This window comes from Peromyscus eremicus, chromosome X, assembly GCF_949786415.1.
Source record: "Peromyscus eremicus chromosome X, PerEre_H2_v1, whole genome shotgun sequence".
Taxonomy (NCBI): domain Eukaryota; kingdom Metazoa; phylum Chordata; class Mammalia; order Rodentia; family Cricetidae; genus Peromyscus; species Peromyscus eremicus.
In genome coordinates this window covers 128,682,314-128,706,284 of record NC_081439.1, presented here as the reverse complement: position 1 = coordinate 128,706,284, position 23,971 = coordinate 128,682,314, and positions in this window count along the sequence as shown.

Sequence of the window (23,971 nt, the reverse complement as noted above, 5' to 3'; positions counted from 1 at the left end):
GTTTGCTAATGTGGGTCTCATGCTCATAGTGATCTTTCTTAGCATTTTCTTCATCTGGGCAGGAAAATTTGCATTAAGGGCTGTTGGTATACTCTCTGGGATGCAGAATTGGAAACTTTGGTGTCTGCCCAGAAGTCTTCTTGTAACTCAAAGGTAAGGATGAAGCTCTGAATATGCCCTCAGGCTCTGACCTGTGGAGTCAGGGTTTAAAAAGTACTTCAGATGTCACCTAGTTTTAATCTCATTCTGGATTTGGAAGGTAACTAAAGTCCAGGAGGGGAAGCCACTGACACATCTGGCAGAGAAGGCCCTAAAAAAAATGTCTTCTGGCTCCAAGTATTATATACTTCATAGTTCCACATGCTGTCATTCCCTAGGCACCTTCCCAACCAAACCTTGAGAGCCTGAGTAATTCCTAACCTAGGGCTTCATCTGTGGGGTGAAGAATTCTCTGACAAAGTGTTTCACTTTTTTGCTCTTCTACAATTCCACCTTTTAAGGGCTGATAAGAAAGGGGAAAAGGGCTGTAGAATGTAGAAGTGCTCTAAGAATAAAATAAGCATCCTCACAACTGCCCTCTCCTGACTTATTCCGGGTCAAAGCCAAGTACATCCTGTTCCATTGCAATGGGTTCCCAGATTTTGGCAAGAACATGACTCTGTAGTTGAAATCCAGAGTCTAGACACTGGCACACAAAACTGCCTATTCATTTTCCAGAGTCTTCCAATCCTTCAGTTGATAACAAGGCTTCTAGACCCTTGGCTGTCTCCCTTTTTTCAAGCACTCACAGCTCTCCCTCCCTTAAGAGCACCAATCTGACTGCATTTGAGGTTTCCTTATTCCCAATGCATCTTTTTTTCCCACATCCAGCTAGCTGTGCCTTTACAAATATCTTCTTCTTAAATTCTATTAAAGAATTTAGTCTCTAGAACCAGGCCCTAGGTTATTTCTTTATTCATTCCAATGTCTACTTACCTGTAGAATATGTGTGAAAATCCATGAATCTCTGCCAATTCCCTAGAAATCCATGGATTGATAAAAAATAAATAAATAAAAATAAAACTACACGCTGGTGTTGGAATGTAATATACACTTATTTTGAAAAGCAATTGGGGAATTTCTCAATAAGTTAAGATATATCTTATGACCCAAACATTTTATTACTGAGTGTTTACCTAAAAGGGTTTAAAGTGAATGCTTGAACAGCTATGTTGATGACAATTTCATTTTATAATTGTGAAGAAACTGGAGACAATTCAGATACCCATCAAAGGATGAATGGATAAGCAAATTGTGGTAGAATCTCTACAACAGAATACTACTCAGCAATAGAAAAGATTGAGTAGTTGATATGCATTCAACAACATGCATGGGTCTCTGTTATTACATACACCAAATGAAGGAAGACTGACACAGCATCCTTATTTTGCAGTTGTATATATAGAACCCTAGAAAATACAAACTACATATCAGCAGTTGCCTGGAAATGATGGACATGGGCCAGAAGGAGGAACTATAAGGAACCACAAGAAAACTTTTGTAACTTTGTGGCTAAGGGATATATTTCTTATCTTGGCAATAGTGATGATGTGTAAGTGTCAAACCCAATCAAATTTTACTTTAAATATTTGCAGTTTACTATACTTTAATTATAACTCACTGAAGCTGTAAAATAAACAGTCCAATTAAAATATAGCTTAAAGAATTGGAAAAATCTTTGATAGTTATACATTTGATAGATGGTTAATAAATATCTAGAACATATAAAGAACTTAAAAACCCAAATAAATCAAACAATGGTCAAAAATGAACAGACAGTTCTCAAAAGACAAAATACAAACAGCTAGAAACACTTGAAAAAATGTTCCACATTCTTAAATCATCAGGGAAATGCAGAAATAAGAACTATATTGAGACTATCTCATTGTAACCAAAATGGCTAACATCAAGAAAACAAGCGCTGATGGGGAGAAGTCACTATAGGAATCAATATGAAAGTCCTTTAAATATTAAAAACAGAACTACAAATGATCCAGCTCCACCACTTCTGGGTGCGTATCTGAAGGACTACAAGTCAGCATAGGACAGACACCTTGACATCCATGTGTACTGCAGTATTATTTACAATGGCCAAGATATGGAATATGTTCATCAACAGATGAATGGATAATGCAACTGTGATGCTATTTTAGCTATAAACATGACCTTTTGACAGGTCTGGTTCCTTTTAGAGGCTCTAAGACTTCCATGGTTCCATGGCTGTCCTAGAATCTGGTTGCTTCCAGCAATACTTGACATTCCTTGCTAAATGACTGATGACTCCAATCTGTGCTTCTGTATGCACATGCTCTTCTCCTTGTATCTCAATGTCTGCATCCAAATTTCTCTCTTCTCATGAAGATACTAATCATATTAAATTAGAGATCATGTTATTGACCTCATCGTATCAGGATTACATATACATAGATTCCATTTCCCACTAAATTATAATTCACAGGTTCCAGATATTAGTATTATTATATATCTTTTTTGAGGTGGACACAACTAAATATATAACACCTTTCAAGTCTCTGAGTTAGACACCTCCCTCAGTTGTGGATAACAATATTAAAGTCACAGATTCTTGCACATATGTCTATCCTATTGAAACATCAGTCAAGCCTATCTTTGGAGTAATAGCCATATGTTAATTGTATATCTCAACCATCTTTCAAGTCTGACTACATCTACTGTCCACTGTCCTGGCTCTTATTCCTCCATGTTTTCCTGGATTTCCGACATATCCTCCTCTCAGTAGACCTTCCTTTCTCATTTTTCCTATTTCTCATTTGTCCTAAAGTCTAAATAACCTTTCCCAAAACACTGATATTTCTGACTGTCTCCAGGGAAAGTTTTAAAACATCACATTTAAAGTCCTTTCCATGTGCCATACCCTCACTTCCATGCCCTTGTGTTATAACCCCCTCAACACACACACTCACTGCCAACAAACTGATTACTTCAGAGCTTAAGCAAAGGTCCAGCTGCTTGACAGTGGTTCCCTCTTTTTCTGCAGGACCATTACCTCTTTGCCAGGTTACATCTGAGCCATGAGTATCCTCTCTTTTCCTTGAAACTGATAGTACATAATTTGGAAACTTTCTTTATCTATCTACTCCAGAAGAACTTTGGGTTGGGCGCTGGCTTGTAGGTTGGTGAGCAAGAATTAACCATGACAAATATCAAGTGGTGCTAGACCCTGTTTGAAGGCTTTGAGGGTAATAGAAACTGAACAAACTGTGAGTTCCTATGGGGCAGAAGACATGCTTCAACAGTAATTCATGTTATGCTTAGAACTTTCTGATACAGGAGCAAAACCTTTGAAAATAGGTCACCAATCAGTTGTTGGTATTAAGGTCAGAGGAAGCTTTCCAGAAATGACAAATGAGTGGGACTCCAATGAGAGAGGGTGTTCTGACAGGAGAGGACAGAATCAGAGATGCAAAGATGGGTCAAAATGAATTGTCTAATAGGAATTAATTTTCTAGAAATAATTATACTGAAAGGCTATAAACAGTAACTCCAGAAAACAAAAATGTCATTTAGCAGTGCATGGAGGGGGCATTAATTATTACATAGCTTGTTTTGTATTTATAACAATTGCTCATATATTTATTTGTTAGAATGTCCACCCCATTAGCCTAGAAGTCCCCATGGCAGCATATGTGTATCACTACTCTTTAATTGTGTTAAATGTTCAGGAATATCCATTATTGGGGCTATACTGAAAATGTATCAGTGTAATTATTATTACTGAATGCCTATTCAATAAATTGTCCATGTTCCTGATCCTTTTTCCTACAATGATGGAGTAGCAATGAAGAACTTTTCACAAGTAATGTTCTTATGGGCATTTAGAAAGCGACTGTATTCTCAATCCTCCATCTTCCTCCTCTCCTTCTCTTCCTTCCTCCTTTTCTTTCTTTTTCTCAGAGTAGATGGACATGAGGTGGTAGATAGGGTGAGGCAATCATTAGAAAATTCTCTGGATGTTAAGAGGACTTGGTAGAAATTCTATGGGAAAAATCTTTAATTCTCCTGGAAAACTTAGAAGTAAATATGAACAAGTGAAAAATAAGAACTGGCACCACAGATATATCAGTTCTCTCTAGCATAACTTAAAATTATTATTAAGTTACAATAAGAATACTAACAAGGCTTTATTAATATATTATTTATAAAAGGTAACAGGTTTGATTGGTTGATTGCCATACATGCATTCAACATATCTTGATCATACTCATGCTCTCAAATATCATCTTTATGCCCCTTATTCTCTTATCCCTTTCCTATTCCATAACAATCACCTTCTACTTTCATGTATTACTTGACCTGTTTGATGCCATATTAAATTTATCATACAAATATGTAAGAATAGCCAAGAGAACATGCTAGTGGAAACTTCTGGTTCCAACAAAAGTAGAGTGGCCACATTTCTCCCAGGTCTTTTGTCTTACAAATGAAAGAAAACTTGGACACATTGCACAGCAATACGAATATACTTAGTAATACTGAACTGTGCACTTACAAATGGCTAAAATGAATGATCAATTTTATGTCACACTACCTATCTTCCAATAGATGTTCCTTCACCCAAGCACATATAGGTAGACCTAAGTGGATTTGGTGGGTTTTTAAAAAGAGCACATGAAGAAGGGAGAGAAATGTATAGGGGGTAGAGGAGGAATTAGAGTGGAGGTAATGGGGTGTCAATTTGATAAAAACATATTATATACATTCATGAAATTCTCAAACAATAAAAAATTGAAAGAAAAACAAAAAACTAAAAGGATACAAAACTAGACATAAAATAACAAGAAGCAATGGCAAATTGCTAATGGTAAAAAGAAATATATAGTAGACAAGAAGAAATTTGCAAAATTCATATGCTAAGTCTTCATGTTAGGAAATCGGAAAAAAGAAGGGCAAACTAAACCTGAAATAAATAAAAAATAAATAATAAAACTTCCAGCAGAAATCAACCTGGAAACAATGTAGGGTCCTGTGCTTGTGAAAGCAAGGCAGGATGGTTTTCCCGTGTTTCCCTATTGATTTCTACAAATCTGTAATATTGATGATATCCAATACTGGTAAGAATATGTGACAACAGGAATTCTCTTTCCTTGCTGTGTGAGAATGCAAAACGATACAGCTATCCATGTTTGAAGGAAAGTTGGTTGTGTTTTACAAACTCAAGCATCCTCTCACCAGATGATCCACCAGGAAAGATCCTTAGTATTTATTTACCCAAAGGAAAGTTCAGATCTGCATAGAAACTTGCACATGAATGTTCGTAGCAGCTTTATTCATGACTGCTGTAAGCAATTAAGATTATTTTTATTAAGTATCTCAGAGGGTTAGTGGATAAATAAACAGATAAACCCAAACAACAAAGTATCATTCAGTGTTAAAAAGAATTGTGCTACCAAACTATGAAAAAAAAGAACCTCAGAGAAATCTTAAAAGTAAAATATTAAGCAAAAGAAGTCAGTCTACAAAGGATGATGTCTGTATCCAAGTCTATCACATGAAGAAAAGGCTAAAACTACAGATATGGTAAAAGATCAGTGTTGTGGGGTGAGGATGGGGAAAGTGGAGCACAAAGAATTTTTACAACAGTGGACATGCGGTGTGGTTCCAATACAATGGGTAATTATTACTCACTTGTTCAAACTCCAGAATGCACAATGCCAAGAGTTAACCATAATTTGAACTGTGGATTTTAAGTGAACTGTGGATAATTATGTGTCTTTATTCTGAAGGAGAATATGGATAATGGGGGAAGGAGGTTATGCATGTTGGGGATGGAGCAAAAGGTATTTGAGAAGTCTATCATACTATCAATTTAATTTTAATTGTCCTAAAATACTGTCTTTAAAATGCTCCAAGAAAACCCTTTCCCTATAGTCAAAAGGGCTGTGGAAAAGATGGCCCATATAACAGAAAGGTGAAATTCCACCTACCAATCCTCTAGATCCATGTAAGTAGATGGCAACAGTCTGATTCTGTTCAGAGACATCAGGAGCTTATGCATGCCCCATTCCTCCATCAGGGTAGTATCAGTATTGTGTTTTCTACTGAACTAACAATGCTATTAAATACCAGTGGGGAACAGCACCTCTACAGTCCTACCTCTACTTCCCTCCCCCTTTTAAGGTCTAGAGGTGAGCTGAGCTTGCATCTCAATCAAAGGTACAAAGGAAAGTCATTGTTCCACTTTCTCCAAGGAAGATGCTAACAGAACCAAGGAAGATGACTGGTTATCCAACCATCACAAGAAGGCTGTATCAGTCAGTGTTCCACTTTTACCAAAATGGTGTTAGTATGACCCTGCAAGAAATGGAATGGAATGTCCTCACATTACATCTTACCATGGACACTGATTGTTATAACAGAAGACTGACTACCACTTAAAAGCTTGTAATTTAAAAAATGTCCAGATATATGTAAAAATGATCATCCCAAGAACTAAAAAAGCCCACAAAATGAATGAGTAACAATGATCAATGGGTCTTAACATCAAAATGATTCGTGTATTGAAATTATTTGATGAGAATTTGAAAACTGACATCTTTAAAACTTTTAACAAGAAATTACCAATACATTTGAAGTTAATAAAATAGCAAAATCTTAGCAAAGAACCTGAAGTTATAAAAAAGAACTAAAAGTGACTCATCTCAGATTCTTTTTTTTTTAAAGAAAGAATTAGCTATGGCTTTGCTAGAGAGGCTATTATTGACTGATAATTACTGGAAAGAGTGTATAATAAAAGGTCTTATGCTTCAATTTGAGCACTTCAGGGTCTAAAGTTGTATAAAGGAATTGGCTTTCTAGTGCTCTCTATATCCTGCTGATTATGACTTTAACCTGAAGCAAATTCAGGGAATTTTTGAAAGTCTTCTATACTGAGTCTTGTGGACTTAGAGTCCTTAAAGTTATCTTAACTGGTTGAACCCTAAAGCTAGTCTTTTAAAAAGTGTACTCTCTTTCTCTTAAACACAACTTTAAACTGAAAATAAAGTTTCAATTGATGAAAAAAAAAAGAACCAACTGAAAATTGCAGACATGAAACAGAATAATAAAGGTAAGGTAACCCACTGGATGGGACAACAGAGCTGAGATGAAAGAAGACAGAAGTAATAAATATTCATAGAATCCATCCACTCTGAGCAGCTTTCTGAGGGAAAGTCACCTAAGAAAAGAAAAACTAGTTAAAGAAGCAGAAGCAGACGAGGAAGAGTAGGTATAGGAAGAGGAGGAAGAAGTAAGGGCTCAGGAACATAAAGGAACAGTAACAAAAGATCCAATATTTGTGTCATCCAGAGTCTAGAAGGACAGGGGAAAGCAAATTGTATGTCTAAAGATAATAGTAAAAATTCAAAACTTTTGGAAAACAATAAGCATACAGATTCAAGAATAAACAAAAATCTCAAACAGAATAAACCCAAACTAAAAGAACTTAGAATTAAACTCCTGGAAACTAAAAGGCATGCCAAAACTCTTCAGAACAACTGGACAAAGTGGCACATGACTTCTGAAGGCATACCAATTCAAATGACAAGGTAGTTTTCTTCAGAAACTACAGAGAGCAGGAGGAAGTAGCACATTTTTCAAGAGCTGAAAGAAAAGAACTGTCAACCTTTTGTCAAATTATACATCTGGCAAAAATATCCTTAAGTAATGAAGGTAAAATTAAGATATTTTCAGATGAAGGAAAACTAAGAGATACTGTTGCTAATGATCTTATGGTTAAATAATGTTTAAAGGAAGTTCTCTAAACAGAGAGGAAATGATAACAGAAGAATGCCAGAAACTTCACAAAGGAGAGAAGAAACTTAGGACAGGTAAAAATAATGATAATATAATGAACTATTCTTTCTCATGAGTTTCATAAATCATACCCAATGAATGAAGCCAAACCTCTGACAGCATTTCTTCTGATACTTAGTGTGCATACGGTAAACAGTAAAGACAATTAATTAGAAGTAAGGAAGGTAACATGATTTAATGTAAGTAAAATTTCTACATTTTAGTAAAATCGATAAAATATCAATGGTAGGCTATGATAAATCATTATATATATTACAATAATCACTAAGAAAAGTACACAATGTGATCTAATAAAAATTGAATATAAATCTAAATGGAATCCTGAAATATGTTTCAGTGTATCTTGAGAATGAAAGGAGAGAGAACAAGATGGGGGAAAAGAGAGATTATTGAAAGCAAAGAATAAACAAACAATAAGTTAGCCTTCTTAAAGGTGGAACACATAAAAAATTATCTTGCATTTATATGGTTTAAATACATCAATTAAAATGGTGAAATTAACAAATGATTTAAAAAAATAGGTATGTTTCATAACAAGATACTCTAAATACAAAGCATAAGTAAGTTGAAAGTCAAAGGAAGGCAAATGTACCATGCAAATATTAATTTTACAAAAGCAATAGTATCACTGTTAATATCACTAAAAGACAAGAGCAAGGAAAAATGTTGGAGAATACACAATAGTTCTAAGTATGTATACCTGAAATAGCAGGAAGTCTTTTTATTTTATTTAGGTTTTATTTATTTTTTTAGACAAAATATTGCTAGGTAGTCTGATGGACCTAGGTACTCCAGGTTAGCCTCAAACCCACAATCCCCCTGCCTAAACTTTAGGACTGCTGGGATTACAGGTGTGCTGCTCCATTACACTCAGCCCACAGGGATTCAGACTACGTGAATCACAAACTGAATGAGCCAAAAGGACTAAATCCACAGTAGTATTTGAATCTTTAGCACCATACTTTCAGCAAAAGTAACAATCAGCAAGCAGAATTAAAGATGAGGAAATCAACAATACTTGATCAACTGAAAGTATCTAGATGACACAGGACAATCTGTCCATTAAAAGATTATATATTTGTTTTGTGGGTTCACAGAACATACACCAAGATACACAATATCTGGATCCCTGAAACACATCTCAGCAATTTTTTTGGAATAAAATTGCACAAGGTGTGTCTTCTTATCACAATGTCCTCTAATCAAACTGATAATCAATAATAAAATTTTAAATGTCTCTTAATATTTGGAAATTAAATTATACACCTCTAAGTGTAGTGAACTAAGCTGAAATAAAAATGAATACACAACTAATATGTGGTATATAGTTAAAACTGTGTTGATTGGCAAATGTGTGGTACTAATGCATATATCAGAAAAGAAAAACGTTTTCAAATTAATATCTGAGATAAGCCAACAATTTAAGCTTATCCTACAATAACCTAAGCAGTACAAAATAAATCCAAAGAAACAGAAGATAAGGGATAATAAAGATAGAATAAAAATCAATGGAACTGGACATGGGAATGTAATTCAGTTGGAAGAGTGCCTAGCATGTAGTAAGCTACAAGTTTCATCCTCAGTACCACATAAAAGCGGATATAGCAGCACACAACTGAAATCTTAGAACATTTGTAGGACAGAGCCAGTAAGATCAACATTATCCTTGGCCTTGTGTGAAGTACATGAGACCCTGTCTCATCCTTCTGTCTCCCATCCCTTCAAAATGAAACAATAAAGGAAAAGATTGAAAAAAGAGCTTCATCCTTACTGGAAGCTTCATCCCTACTGGCTATCATTCATAGTGCTGTAAGTTGCTATGTATAATCAATAATCTTATCCAGTTATGAACCATATGAATGACAATAAGGACTGGTCTCATAAGATATGTCCACTGGTGCAATAATGACATGAATGCCATGGGAGTAAACAACCACTTTCTGCTTGGATTTAAGGCTTGTTGCATAAGATGGAACCCATACCTGGTACTGTTAACTTGCTAGGTCATAAACCCTAGGGGAAAGGCTACTACCATTATTCTGCTAAATGGACACAGTATTAAACTGTGTCCTCAGTTCTTATCTTTATACCCATAAATTAATGTGTCTCTCTCAACCCTCATCAGGGAAGTTTCTTTTTGTAGTAGTAGTAGTATATGGTGGTTAACACAGAGAACCACAATTGTTCAATATGCAGAGAATAAGAGACTATGGATTCTTCAACTCTAAATGGGATATATATCTATATTATATTATGCTATATTGTATTATAGTAATATATTATGTCCTTCATCCAAAGGCTCAGGAATCATTCCAGAAGTGGGAACAGAAAGATTTAAGATCCAGATAGATATCTTGACAATATTGTGTTCCCAAATATATTGTGCACCCTAATAAACTTATCTGGGATCAGAGAACAGAACAGCTACTAGATAGATATAGGCCAGAAAATCATGGCACACACACATCTTTAATTCCAGCATTCTGGAGGCAAAGATCCATCTGGATCTCTGTGAGTTCAAAGCCACACTGGAAACAGCCAGGCATGGTGACACACCCCTTTAATCCCAGGAAGTGATGGCAGAAAGCAGAAAGGTATATAAGGCATGAAAACCAGGAACTAGGGTCTGTTAATCTTTTAGGCTTTTGAGCAGAAGTTTAGCTGAGATCCATTCGGATGAGGACACAGAGGCTTCCAGTTTGAGGAAACAAGATCAGCTGAGGAATTGGCGTGGTGAGGTTAGCTGTGGCTGGTTCTGTTTCTCTGATCTTTCATCGTTCACCCCAATACCTGGCTCTGGGTTTGTTTTTATTAATAAGACCTTTTAAGGTTCATGCTACAGATATTTGAAGTGAAATATTATTTGCTGGACATGACAGGAAAGCTACATACATGAACGTACAGCAACTATAACTGCACGTCTAAGACCTGCACAGGGGCAAGCTAGTCAAAATCCTAGTATGCATGGGGAGGGTAATACCACCTCTAGCTGTGGGGCTATTGGCAACTGATGGCTGCTATGGAAGAGACAGTCAGTTTTATTCTGGGATGCAGACCCTGAGAAACTACTGATGTTCCAGCAGATAGTTCTACTACCATGTATAGACAGAAAGCACCAAGTGAAATTAGTGCATTTGTAAAAAGAGCATATAGAATTGCAAGCGGAAAGTGGTGGAATGACAGAAAAAATAGAGGTGGATTTGATCTAAACACATTACATGCATGCATGAAATTCTCAATGTTTTAAATGTTAGTTTTCTGGAAAGAACAATAAAGCTGAGTTCTAGTAAGAGTGAATTACCAATAACAGAAGTACAAAGAATATCATTTACAGACCTTACAGAGACCAAAGGATAAAATAATATTATCCAAAACATACATAAATTTGAAAATTTAAGATGAAATATATCATTTTCTTCCATGCAACAAATTACCAAAACAGATCATTTCAATATCTCTATAATTTTTAAAGGAATGTAATTCATACCTGAGGAACTCCTCCCAAAACCTTCAGACTGAAAAGGTTTTATTGGAGAATTCTACAATAAAGAACTAAATATTTAATGCATTTTCTTCTGGAAAACAGAGTAGGAGGAAATATTTCACAGCCAATTTTCATGAAATTAGGTATTAACATGACATGAGATCTCAAGACAGAACAAAAAGGAAATTATATCTTGAAACACTTCATGAATATAGATGAATAAGTCCCTAAAAAATTAACTAGGGCCAGGAAGATGGATCATTTGGTAAAAGACTTGCCACACAAGCCTGATGACTTGAGTTCAACACTTAAAACCCATCTAAAAAGCCAGATGCAGCTGTGTACATTTGTAATACCAGCACCCCCATGGTGTGATGGGAGATGAAGACAGGACAATCAGCTAGAAGCGCACAGGCCAGCTAACCTGGAGTACTCTGCACAGCTGAAACAACAGCAGAGACCTTGTCTAAATAAAGAGGAAAGTGAGAACTGACTCGCAAACACTATCCCCTGACCTCCACATCAGCACTGTGGCATGCATATGACTGCACTTTCACACACATGCATATGCACATACACACAAATAAATATATAAACAAATAGAAATGGGTAACCAACTATAAATAAGACAATATTAATATGCAATCTGAATCTTGAGCAAATACTTTTATAGATAAAAACAATAAAAAAACCCTCTAGACCTAGATGGTTTCATTGGAGAATTGTACCAGATGTTTAAATGAAAATTCGTACTACTTTTACACAATCACTACCAGAAAGAAATGACTGGAGGGGCTGGAGAGTTGGATCAGTGGTTAATAGTGTTCACTACTCTTGCAGAAGTCTCAGGTTTAATTCCCACACCCACATGCTGGCTCACAACTGTCTGTAATTCCAGTTCTAAGGTATCTGATTTCCTCTTCTGACCTCTGTGAGCTTTCCTGCATATACATGGTGCACATTCATATATTCAAGTACACACATATCCATAAAAACATTTTTTAAAAAAGAAATGATGAGAATATTTTCCAACTCATTTTACATCTCTGATGCCAGAAGTAGATGAGTATACTATAGAAAAAGAAAATTATAAAGCAATATCTTTCATGCACTTAATTAAAAAAATCAACAAATTCTAGCAAATCAAATTCGGGGATGTATAAAATAGTAATAATTTAAAAATACATGTTTATATATAATCACCACATTGTGAAACTTAATTATGGACAGTTTTGCTTGTTAATTCAATATGTTTTTAAAGAAACTAATTAGAAATGGAAGATAGAACTATGTGTAAGAAACACAAGATGAAGTCTTTGTGACCTTGAATTAGACAGCTATTTCTCAGGTATAATTCTGATAGTCTAAGTGATGACAGGAAAACAAAATAAATTAGGCTTTATCAAAATTAAAGAAAATTTATATGTTGCTGGGACTACAAGACAGCTCAGTAGACAAGGGTACTTGCTACCAAGACCGAACCACCTGACTTTTATTTCTAGAACCCACTTGATGGAAGAAAAGAACTGAATATTGAAAGTTGCCCTCTGCTCTCCACTTGCGCCATGGCATGCATGCTCACACGCACATGTACAGGCACACACACGTACACACACACACACACACACACACACACAAACACACACACACACATAAAAGTAGAAACACAAACAAATAAACAAAAACAACTTTTATTAGTGACAATATAATGAAGTGAAAAAATGACTCACCGAATGGAAAACTTTGATTAGCAATACTATAAGACTCCAAAACTCAGAATGTATCAGGAGCCTTTATACTTATTAAAGAATAGAACAACAACTCAATTTTAAAATGGGCAAAGTCTGAACAAACACTTCCCTAAAGAAAATATGCAAATGGATAACAAACACACAAAAGATGCTCAGCATTATCAGTCAAGAAAAATGTAAATCAAAACTACAATGAAATAGCACTTTGTATTCACTCAAGTACTACAGATATTGACAAGGATGTGGAAAAATTGGAATGCACTGTTGGCAAGATTGTAAAAATGGTACAATTACTTTGGATTATAGTTTGGCACTTCCTCAAAGTGTTAAACAGTTACCGTGTAATTCAGATATCCCTCTTCTAGGAATGTACCCAAGGGATATGAAAACATATATTCACATGACAGATTGTATATGAGTGTTCATAATAGTTTTATTCACAATAGCTAAAATGTGGTAACTCTAATTTCTATCAATTGAGTGGAAAGACAAACAAAAATTTTTATTCACATTTAGGGGAAATAAAAGAGTAAAGGAGTTGACTTAGTGGGTAATGTGTTTGCAGTACAAATGTGAGGACCTGAGTTCAATCACCAGCACCCACAGAAAGATGGCTGTAGTGTACTGGGGAGGTGGAGATAGGTAGATCCCTGGAAGTTGCTGGCTAGTCAGCCTAGTATAATTGGCTCTCAGGTCCCAGTGAGAGATCTTATCTCAAAAAGCAAACTAGCTCCTGAGGAAAAACACCAATGTTGATTTCTGGCTTCCACACTCATATGCACATGCTGCTGTATAAATATGAATCATACATATCTGCATCAAAATATACATGAGAATAAAAAGTTTTTTAAAAGAGGAATAAAGTTCTAATAAATTATGCAACATGGATGAACCTTAAATATATTAATACCCAAAAGAAATCAACCATAAAAGTTGGCCTATTTTATTATTTGGAAGAAAAATGGGCAAAATTCTTTAGCCTGGGTGTGAGGAAATGCTTTATGTGACTCAGTGTCCAAGAGTGGTAAAAGAAAAAGATGCTCCCTAAATACATAAAAATCCTTTTGCAGCTGAGCTTGGTGCATGCTTTGAATTCTAGCACTGGGTAAGTGAAGACACGAGAATCATGAGACCTTGTCTCAAAACAACAGTCAAGCAAGCAAACAAAAAACCTTTGGGATACCATAGAAAACAAGTATCCAGGAGAACAAACAAATTTAGAAAATTACTTGTAACAAATATTACAGATAAAAACCCAATTATCATCACCATAAAAAGTCTTAAAAGTGAGAATATAAACCCCTCCAAAAAATTAATAGAAAAAGGAAGAAAAGACTTTAACAGATAATGCACATAAAGAAAATATCAAAAGGCTCTTAAGCATATGAAAAGATATTCCAAGTTTCTCATAATTAGAAAAATGCTAATGAAACTACACTGAGATATCATTTCTCACCTATCAGATTTAGAAAAATTAAAATAGTATAGCAAATGCTTTGATGGTGAGGCTTTGAGGGAAGAGACATTCTTATGCATTGCTGGAGGGGAATTGGGCAACGCTTATCAAAACTTCATTTGTTTTTACATTTTGACACACTTGTACTGTGTTATTATTACACCTATAAGAATTGACCCTGAAGATACAGCTCCAACAGTATGAAAATGTATGTATTCCAGCTCGTTTCTTGAAGCAGCATAAATGCAAACTCTTGGAAACAACTTAAGACACCTACAGCTAGGAGCGTAGTACACTGTAGCTGTCATGAAAGATCTAAGACTTCTATGCATTGACATAGAATGATTGCTAGGACAAGTTTTCAAGTGCAAAAGTAAAGCCTAAAAGTGTCTGTAAGGTTCCATGCTTTATGAAAGTAAAAAAAAAAATGGTCTAGAAAACACTCAAATATGTTCATTTGTGTTAAAAAGGATGTGGGCAGAAAAGGTAGTGTGTTGATTAATTAAAGTAGGTGAGTAGAATGCGGTGGAAAAGATAGAGGCAATAAATGTCTGTTTCTGAGGGTTCCCTTTTGCAATATTTCTCACTTGTACTGTGTTATTATTTCACACACATACACACACACACACACACACACACACACACACACACACACACACACCCTTTAAAGAATTAACAAAGATAGAGAAAGCAAAAAAAATCCAATCAGAAACAAGTAGACTAAATCCTGGGATTTTTTTGTTGTTTATGTTTCGTTTCATTTTTTTTTTTTGCAAGAGAATGTCTTCATTTTTAGGGAATATTCATTAAAATATTTGGTGAGTAAAAGGGCATTATGCCCATAATTAGCTCTCCCACTTCAGAGAAAGGAATACTTGTGTGCACATATGTTTGGAGGCATATGTGTTGTGTTTGTAGAGGAAGGTTGATAAAACATAAAGAAAATATGGAAACATCTTAATAGTTGACAAACAGAGTGACTTCCTGGGAGTGAAGAAACATAGACCTAGCTCAGGTAGATTTGTTTACAATGATGGATTGTACATTCATAAGCTAAAGACACGTGTGTGTGTGTGTGTGTGTGTACTGATATTGTACCTTGTTAACAGGCTTCTTCACAGTCATGGGTTAGCAATGCTGAAATAACTTTCTGTGTGCTCTAGGATTCAGTGAGTAAATGTTATGGATAACAGCAGAAATTTCTCACTGTTTATGAAAGGAATAATAAAATGGAAAGAGAAAAGGTAGAATGAACTTTGATGTGGGATTGGAATTTAGAAGAATGAGTGTGAGCTTGAAATTCCTAGACAGGTAGGTACATAAGTAGGTCTTACTGAAACAACAAAGAAAAATTTATGAATGATTTGATTGATATTATCTCAAATCATTGGAATGAGAGGATGCTGAGACATCTGTAGAAATGATCATGCATGCAATATCTACATCAAAGTGTCTAAATACTAGTATCTATGTAAAGAACTAAGATTCCCTAGGAAAATGGTGATTTTAGGGCTTATGCAGGGAAAAAATAAGTATAAACGAGCCTAGTATCTTGTAGCAGAAATGAAGGTTATGCTTAGATGTTTAGATAATGATTACACAAATAGACATATGAGCCAATTTGAAGGGGCTCTCAAGAGCCCAAACTGGAGCAATCTGAGAAGCAAAAATAAATAATGATAATAAAGAATCATAACTCATGAAACTAGGATAAAACCCCACAAATATAATGTTCAACAAGTACATGAATAAATATGTTTATTTATGATATAGGAGGGTAAGGTCTTTCTTACAGCAGAAACCAAAGCAATAAATATAGACAACATAATGGAATCAGAGTTCATTACTGTAAACTTTCCTCAGGCATGGCCATCAAGTGATGCTAAACTAGTGAAGAAAAGAGAGATGAGTAACAAGATGTCAACATGGCCTTGAATATATTTATGTCGCTAAGACACTCCTTACTTCAAGGTGAAGCAACAGTGCTTTAAGCATGGAGACACCAGGAAGATACGACCTTAGCCAAGTTATCAAAGTGACTATCACCAACAATGACAGCCAGTGACCTCATGTGCCACCTGATGTGGTGTATGGTGGGAACACATCATTACTTTTGTGTGGCTTCTGACAAAAATCACACAATCCAATTCTAAACAGGAGGAAACAGCAGACAACAAACCCAAACTGAGGGACATTTTGTGAAATAATCAGTCTGAACTCTCCAAACACATCAATGCTTCAAAACACAAAACCAAACTGAGATATTGTTCCAGATTAAAGGAGACCGAGGTCACAGCCAACTGTATTGTGTTATTCTAGACTTTCTTTTTATGCTTTAAAGGGTTTTGTTAGGACAACTGACAAAATCTGTTTTGTTTTGTTTTTAACTTCCACAAAAATAGTTTTGTTTCACAGTTCTGGAAACTGGAAAGACATTGTAGATTCACTTGAGGTAAGGATTTGACTTCTGGTTCACATATAACAGTCTACTTGTATTTTTATATGGAAGAAGATGCCAGGGAGGTTTTTTGTGTCTGCTTTATAAGAACACCAATACAATTCATGACAATTCTATTGTAATGACCCAATCACCTCTCAATCATGACACTCTCAATACCACCATACCATCACCTTGGGGGTTAAGATTTTAACATGTTAATTTTGAAGGGATACAAACACAAACATTTCATTTGTGACATGATGGAATGACTGTTGTATCTAAGAAGTAAATTTCTTAAAGCAAGGTCTATTCTCTGACTTCCTATGATTCCTAGCAATTCTATGTCAGGGTTTAGACTACAAAATTTTAACAAGGTTTCCAGATTGCATCCTTTTGAAAGATTAGTACTAATGTTAGAGTTCTGATTTTGACTAATATCCTGTGCTTCTGTGTGAGAATGTCTTTTGTTTTTAGGAAGAATATATATATATATATATACACACATATCTGGGGGACAAAAGAACACTGTGTCTACAATTTGTTCTAACACAATTTCAAGAAAGAAATATGTATAGTAAGTGTTGTTTGTCTGTATGGGGTGGATAAAATATGAAGAAAATGTGCAAAAATCTTAACTCCTTAGAAACAAAGTGGGAGGTATTCAGAAATTATTGAATTATTCTTTTTTGTGTGTGGATGTGATGTCCTGAAATTGCAACCCAGAACTTTATACATACTAGTCAAGTCTCCTATTAATGATGATGACAGTGATGATTAAGGAAGTCGGCATTTATGTCAAATACAGAATTAAATAAATTATAAAAGCTTACAAATGACCATTCAATGTCCTAAAGGCAAGATGTAAAGAGCAAAGAGTAAAGACTTTTGGGTTCATGCTCAGAAAATATTCTAGGTTGATAGATGACTGTCTAAGAAGCAAGAGTACAAGCGTTTCCAGGTACATGTTGGCATTAAGAAAATAACTGCCAACTGGATAGCTTTCAAGTCAAAGCTCTACAAAGGACCCACTACCAATGCTCTTTAAAGTCCCAATCCGTGTGGCAGATGCCAGTAACTCTGTTGAACTCTCTCCAGACCTACCCCCATATAAGGCAGAAAGCTTAGGAACCAGAGAACTGCCTTCAGGTAGAGACATTTGGGAGGGTGCATATGATGGAGTGAATGATGAACAGATGCATGTATGAAGAACAAGTAGATATATGGGAATGAAGATGAGAAAGGCTGTTAAATATCCATGGTGAAAGAACCTATGCAAATTAATGATAAGTAGTAAATTAACATGCTTAACAATTCTAAACCATTCAACAAAGAATCACCCTATAATGTGCAGTTTATTAGAGACATACTAAAATGAGGACATCAACCTGAAGTGTGTTGTCTAATAAGTTTGTCACAAGCTGTGTGTGGCGATTAACGATTTAAAATCTATCAAGTCCCAAATGACTTGTGCTGTAAAACACATTAGAATGCAAAGACAGAATAATAAGAGTATACAACATTTTATTAATTATGTGTTGATTACATGCTGAGTAGTTTAGATATGTTTGGGTTAAATAAAAATACATTATTTGAACCAATTCAATCTGCTTATTTTATGGTTTTGCAGCTTAAATTATTTCTACTGGACAGCACTCTGGTTTCAGATTTTGTTCCAATATTCCTCACTAAGGACCTTGTCCATCTGATTGAAAACCTCACCCTCCCTTGGCACTCCTTAACTCCTTTGATTTATTTTCCTTCAAGGCACTTATCATCTCAGGTACTATACATTTTACATATGTTTTTGTCTATCATTGTCTGTCTCCCTTATTGAATGATATTTTATGTGTTATCTTTCTGCTTTGTTCACTCTTGTATCTCTGACATGTCATTCACTTGTGTCTGTTTTCACTGTGGCTATTAAATAGCTCATAGTCCATCCATCCATCCATCCATCCATCCATCCATCCATCCATCTATCCATCCATCCACATCCCTTGTAATGACTTGTATATACTAGACACATAAAAATATTTGTTGAATTCACTTTCCTAAAAAAAAACTTTTGGCCAGTTTTTTAATTGATTATGTTATCTTTGGCTTCAGTCTCATAATATCCTCCTTCTTTGTTGTCCTCATGGAAGCAGAGACACAGCTAAGTCCCACTGTGGACAGGAGGAAAAGGGAACACATTTTTTTCCTGGAGGTTAGTCATTAGGAGCTCAGTGAATAAAGGCATTACATACTTACAAATTTACTTACCCATATATCTACCTTCCTCTTGCAGAAACATCATTGTATGTTGTCTCCTGAAATATCAAATGTGGGCCTGGAGAATGGCTCAGTGTATTTGATGAATAAGCATGAGGACCTGAGTTTGGATCCCAATCCCCAAAAAAAAAAATGTTTTTTTAACCTGTGTGGAGGTAGACAGACATTCCCGCCCCCTATAACATCAGCTCTTTTCTCCTATCACTCACCACCTTGCTCTTTGAGACAGAGTTTCTCACTGAACATGAAACTCAAGGTGGCAATTGACAGAGGAAAAGAGCTGTTGTTGACCCCAGGCCTCCACACACAAGCACAAGTATGTGTATGTACCTACATACATACACACATGCAAATAAAGAGAATTGTTGGCAGGTCCAACTGTTGGTCAAATCTCATCCTCTAAGTAGGGAGAATCCAACATAACAAGAAAAATCATTGCCAGATTCTCCCTCACTGTAGTGATAGACTGCTCAAACTCAAAGAGAACAGGGCCACAAGATGAGATGGTGAAGCTGGACTCAGATTGCAGACTACTTCCTCACCAAGACCAGAATTTCCAGACTCTATCCTCCACCCAGTCCACAGGAGTGGGGTTGGCTGGGATGAATTGGAGAGAAGTAGTCCTAGAGCTGATGCCAGTGTACAGATGAGATGGGTATATTTTGTAAGCACCTCATAAACTATAGGTGGCCAACACAGTTATGTGAATAAGAAAGCAAACAAACTAAGGCTGAGCATTCTGAGTGCAAACAGTTGAGAAACTAAAAACTTCTTTTAGACAAGACAAACTGTTACTCATTACAAAAATAAGAGTGGGGTTGCTTTTTCTTTCTCTAATGAAAATTAGAAAACCTGAAGTCAAACCTAAAACAGCCATCTGTTTAGAATGAAATAATTTCAAATAACAAGCCCCTAGGGACCACCCCCCATTATTCATAAAATCTGTTTTATTTGAAATTAGGCATTGGTACAAGACCAACAAAATTCAATATTTACTGTTAGCTGAAAACAACTCATGAGTGTTAGGGGAAGAAGTGAGGGATGAAAATTCCTTCCTAATAAGCTACTGTTTGGTAGCTAAAAATAAAAACCTCTCAGTTCTATATTCTGCAAACTGCAGGCCTACACATAGTGGGGCATCTAAATGTTTCTTCTTCTGGTATTTAAGAACTATGGGGTGTTCTGCAAGATAGGACTCCTGAGGCCTGAGCTAGTTTGGTGTTTAGTAACTTGCTGGATAGCCCTAGGCAGATACGGAGTTTTCTTCAGCTCCAATGAGAGGTCTTTAAGAGAATTTCCAGTTTTTCTATTCTTTGGTCATATACAAAGAAATGTCAATGTTTTCTCTTTAGCCAAACCTCTAGAACTGCTTTCCTTTACCTAATAGTCTCCATGCCCTCCTACTCAAACAAAAGTAAAACCCCTATGCATTCAAGTCTTTGGTGATGTAAAACAATCAATCATTATGTCACTTTCAAATATTTTAGGAAATTTATTTATCTTAATGTGCTACTCAATCACAGAATGCCAGGGTTAGAGAAGGGCCTTGCATTCCCTTAGTTCATTCTTATTCTGTACAGATGAGGAAAGTAAGGCCTAGCAAGGGGAAGTGAGTGGCCTGAAGTGTTCTTAGTTGGCATCAGAAATGAGCACAGTTGGGTAGGTGTTCTTCCCACTATAGCACTGGGGACTTCTCCCAGTCTCAGGAATGTAGTCCCAAACTGGTGCATCTTTTGAAGGGCAATAGCCAACTGTCACATTTTATGATTCATAAATCACTACTGTTTTGTTCAGTTATATGATGCTGTCTCAAGTTGCTAGGTGAGATCTGCTTTCAAGTAACTGGCATGATTCCTCCCATTCCAGATTAATAATGAAACTAAGTCTGAGACATTCTGCCTAAGGATGGGAATCTAAGCCATTCTGCACCACAATCCAGTATCAATACTCATATTTAATATACTCTGTACTTAACCATCCTTCATAAATCTAGCTGGTTTAAAAATATAGAATGGGCAGAGGCACATCCAATGGTGACTAGGAGGAGGGACAGGAAACTGGAGACTCCATGAGTTTAATCTTGTGATTTCATGGATCTGAAGGGGTCCCAGAGCAGGCTCTTGGGAATCTACAATTAGATAATGGCCTCATATTGTATTATTAGTGGGAAGGAAAGGATTCCTGGGCTGCCCTGATGCTCAAGGCTTCACTCTTGATCCCAAGGGATCACATAGAAAATACACAGGCAGCTTCTGGTGCTCCCTGGGGGTATTGAGTTCCCAATGGGATTAGTGCAGTGACACTCCTTGATACTGCCAAGAGCTCATTTTGAGAGTTGTGAAAACAAATAACATAATCAAGCTCTTTATTCCATGGCTGGGGCATCTCTAGAAAGAACCAGATTGTTCATTTTAATTCCAATGTCAGCACAACTATTTTAACATCAAGTGGGTCAGATTTGACTCCAAATCCCTGAAATTAATTTTGGAGTGGCAGTGAAATAAAATAGCATACTTTGAGCTTTGTTGTAACATGTTCATGGAACACACAGCAAAGAAAATGTAGTAATTAGAGGTTAAATTAATCCTTGACAGACATGCAGCTTAGAAACACTGTGCTCTCCTCCCCAAACCTAGCATAATGCATGCCAGGCTTTCAGAATCAGACTCACAAAGCATGTGATGTTGGCAATTACACCAAAACTACTGTCTCATTTTGAATTCCAAGGTCAGTGCTGGAACTTCCAGAGACAGATATTAATACTGAGGACTCACTGAGAATGAAACCCAAACAACATCCTGCAAATGCCAGCAAAGACCACCCAACAAAGCTCTCCACAGTACTCACTACCCAACTTGAAAGCAGGGTGAGACATAATTCCTTTAGAGATCACTGTGGCCAGGCCCCAGACTGATCATTAATTTGCAGCCTTCACTCTCCAGCTTGGTGCACTCTTGCAGCTGTAACTCCAATAAGTTCCCATGCTGTCCTGACCATAGCACACACAGATACAAGGGTATATTATATTACAGCACAATTCAAAACACTTGTACGCCAGACCCTGCATCTCCTCTCACCACTTTTTATCTGCCTTGAAAAAACACCCATCTACTCAAACTTCTGAGCAAAAGGCATCTTCTGGACATGCCTGAGAACTGGAGGGAAAGTACGTGTCTACTTTGGGCAGCCTTTCTCATCCCTCTGGAAAATCTGGGCAGCTCTCTGGGCCTCAGTCTTCTCTACTGTAAAATCACTGGGATTCTTCCAACAGCAAGGTTAATCTTTCAGCACTAAATCTTCAGGGGAGTTGGTGTTCCCTTGTCAACTGTGTATAGTGACAATGGTCAGCTTGCTAATTAGGGCCTTTGCAACTGAGGTGCCAGTGTGTTGCTGAATGAAGCTGAGAGTCAATTTTTTCAGGCTAAAATTCTAGGGGAAAAATTATGAATGGATGATATATGGGGTAGCAATGTGGAGCACTGCACTTTATTGCCATTCCTTTAGTCCTTAAAGGCCCAATTCCCCTCCCTAGATAGAAAGCACAAGCCAGGGCTGGCAGACTCTCCTAACCTAGATGCTATTCTGTTCAGTAGCTGTGGCCCTTCAGCCTGACCTCTTCTAAAATCAGCAGAAAAGTATCCCTATGGACTTGTGCCAAGGTACTCCTACAGGTAGGAGAAAAGCAGAAAGTACAATGACTGGTTGGGCAGAGCAAACAGCAGGTTACCCAGAGAAAGTAAGGAACTATAGATGGGCTGGGTCTTAGACTTCACAAAACAAAAAGAATCACTGGCTAACGAAAGGCTAAAAGACAGAATCATATGATCATGTGTTAGAACTATCTCCAGGGTCCAGACAAGGTCCTTGTCTTATGAAATAGAGTGGAGAGATGGTAGGGATGTCTGGAGCTTGAGGCAATGAGGGAAGGTCAAGAAAGCCCATCTGGGTCAGGAAAGTTTCATAGATTTTGCAAAGAGCTTTTTGCCTTCTTTTGCCCAAGACCTCCTTAGATCATGTCCCTAGAAGCCTTTACTCTATGGAGTTCAATGCCTTTGGCCGGGTTTCTTTACCCAGGGGACTCTCTTAGAGGGTAACATGTCCAGTTGTTTGGAAATTAGGGAGGTCATATCTTAGGAAAAAACATGAGGCTCCAAGGAAACCAAGGAAGGTCTGGGAAAGGAAGCATAGAAGAGAGAACAACTGGAGGGAAGAAAGAGAAGCTCAACTTTTTTGCTTCAGCTCCATTTGCATATATGTTCCAAGACTAACAACTCTGGGCTGACAATTAGGAACAGGATCCCACAGGATGTATGTGAATATATGGGTTCATTGTGCTGATCCACAGTAACCAGCTCCTGTTCCTCCATCATTTATCTCTCTCTCCAGTGGCATCTGGTTTGGTCTATTCACACTCTCAGCGTTCTATATGCTCCAACAAACACTCTGCCATTTTTGCTTGGATAAGGAGATTTTTTTTTTTAGTTACATCCATTAAATGTGTATCAACATTTAAGGCAGCAAGATAATTGCCAAAGAACTGAGAGGATAAAAGGTCTTTCTTCATAATGTCCACCCTTACCCATTTAAAAAAATCAATATCAACATCAAGCAGGACAGTGGCAGATTCTTGCACTGCTTCTGAATCCTTAAAGTAGAAAATGTGTTCTTTAGAAAACATTCCTTGGAACTGGAGGGTTAAG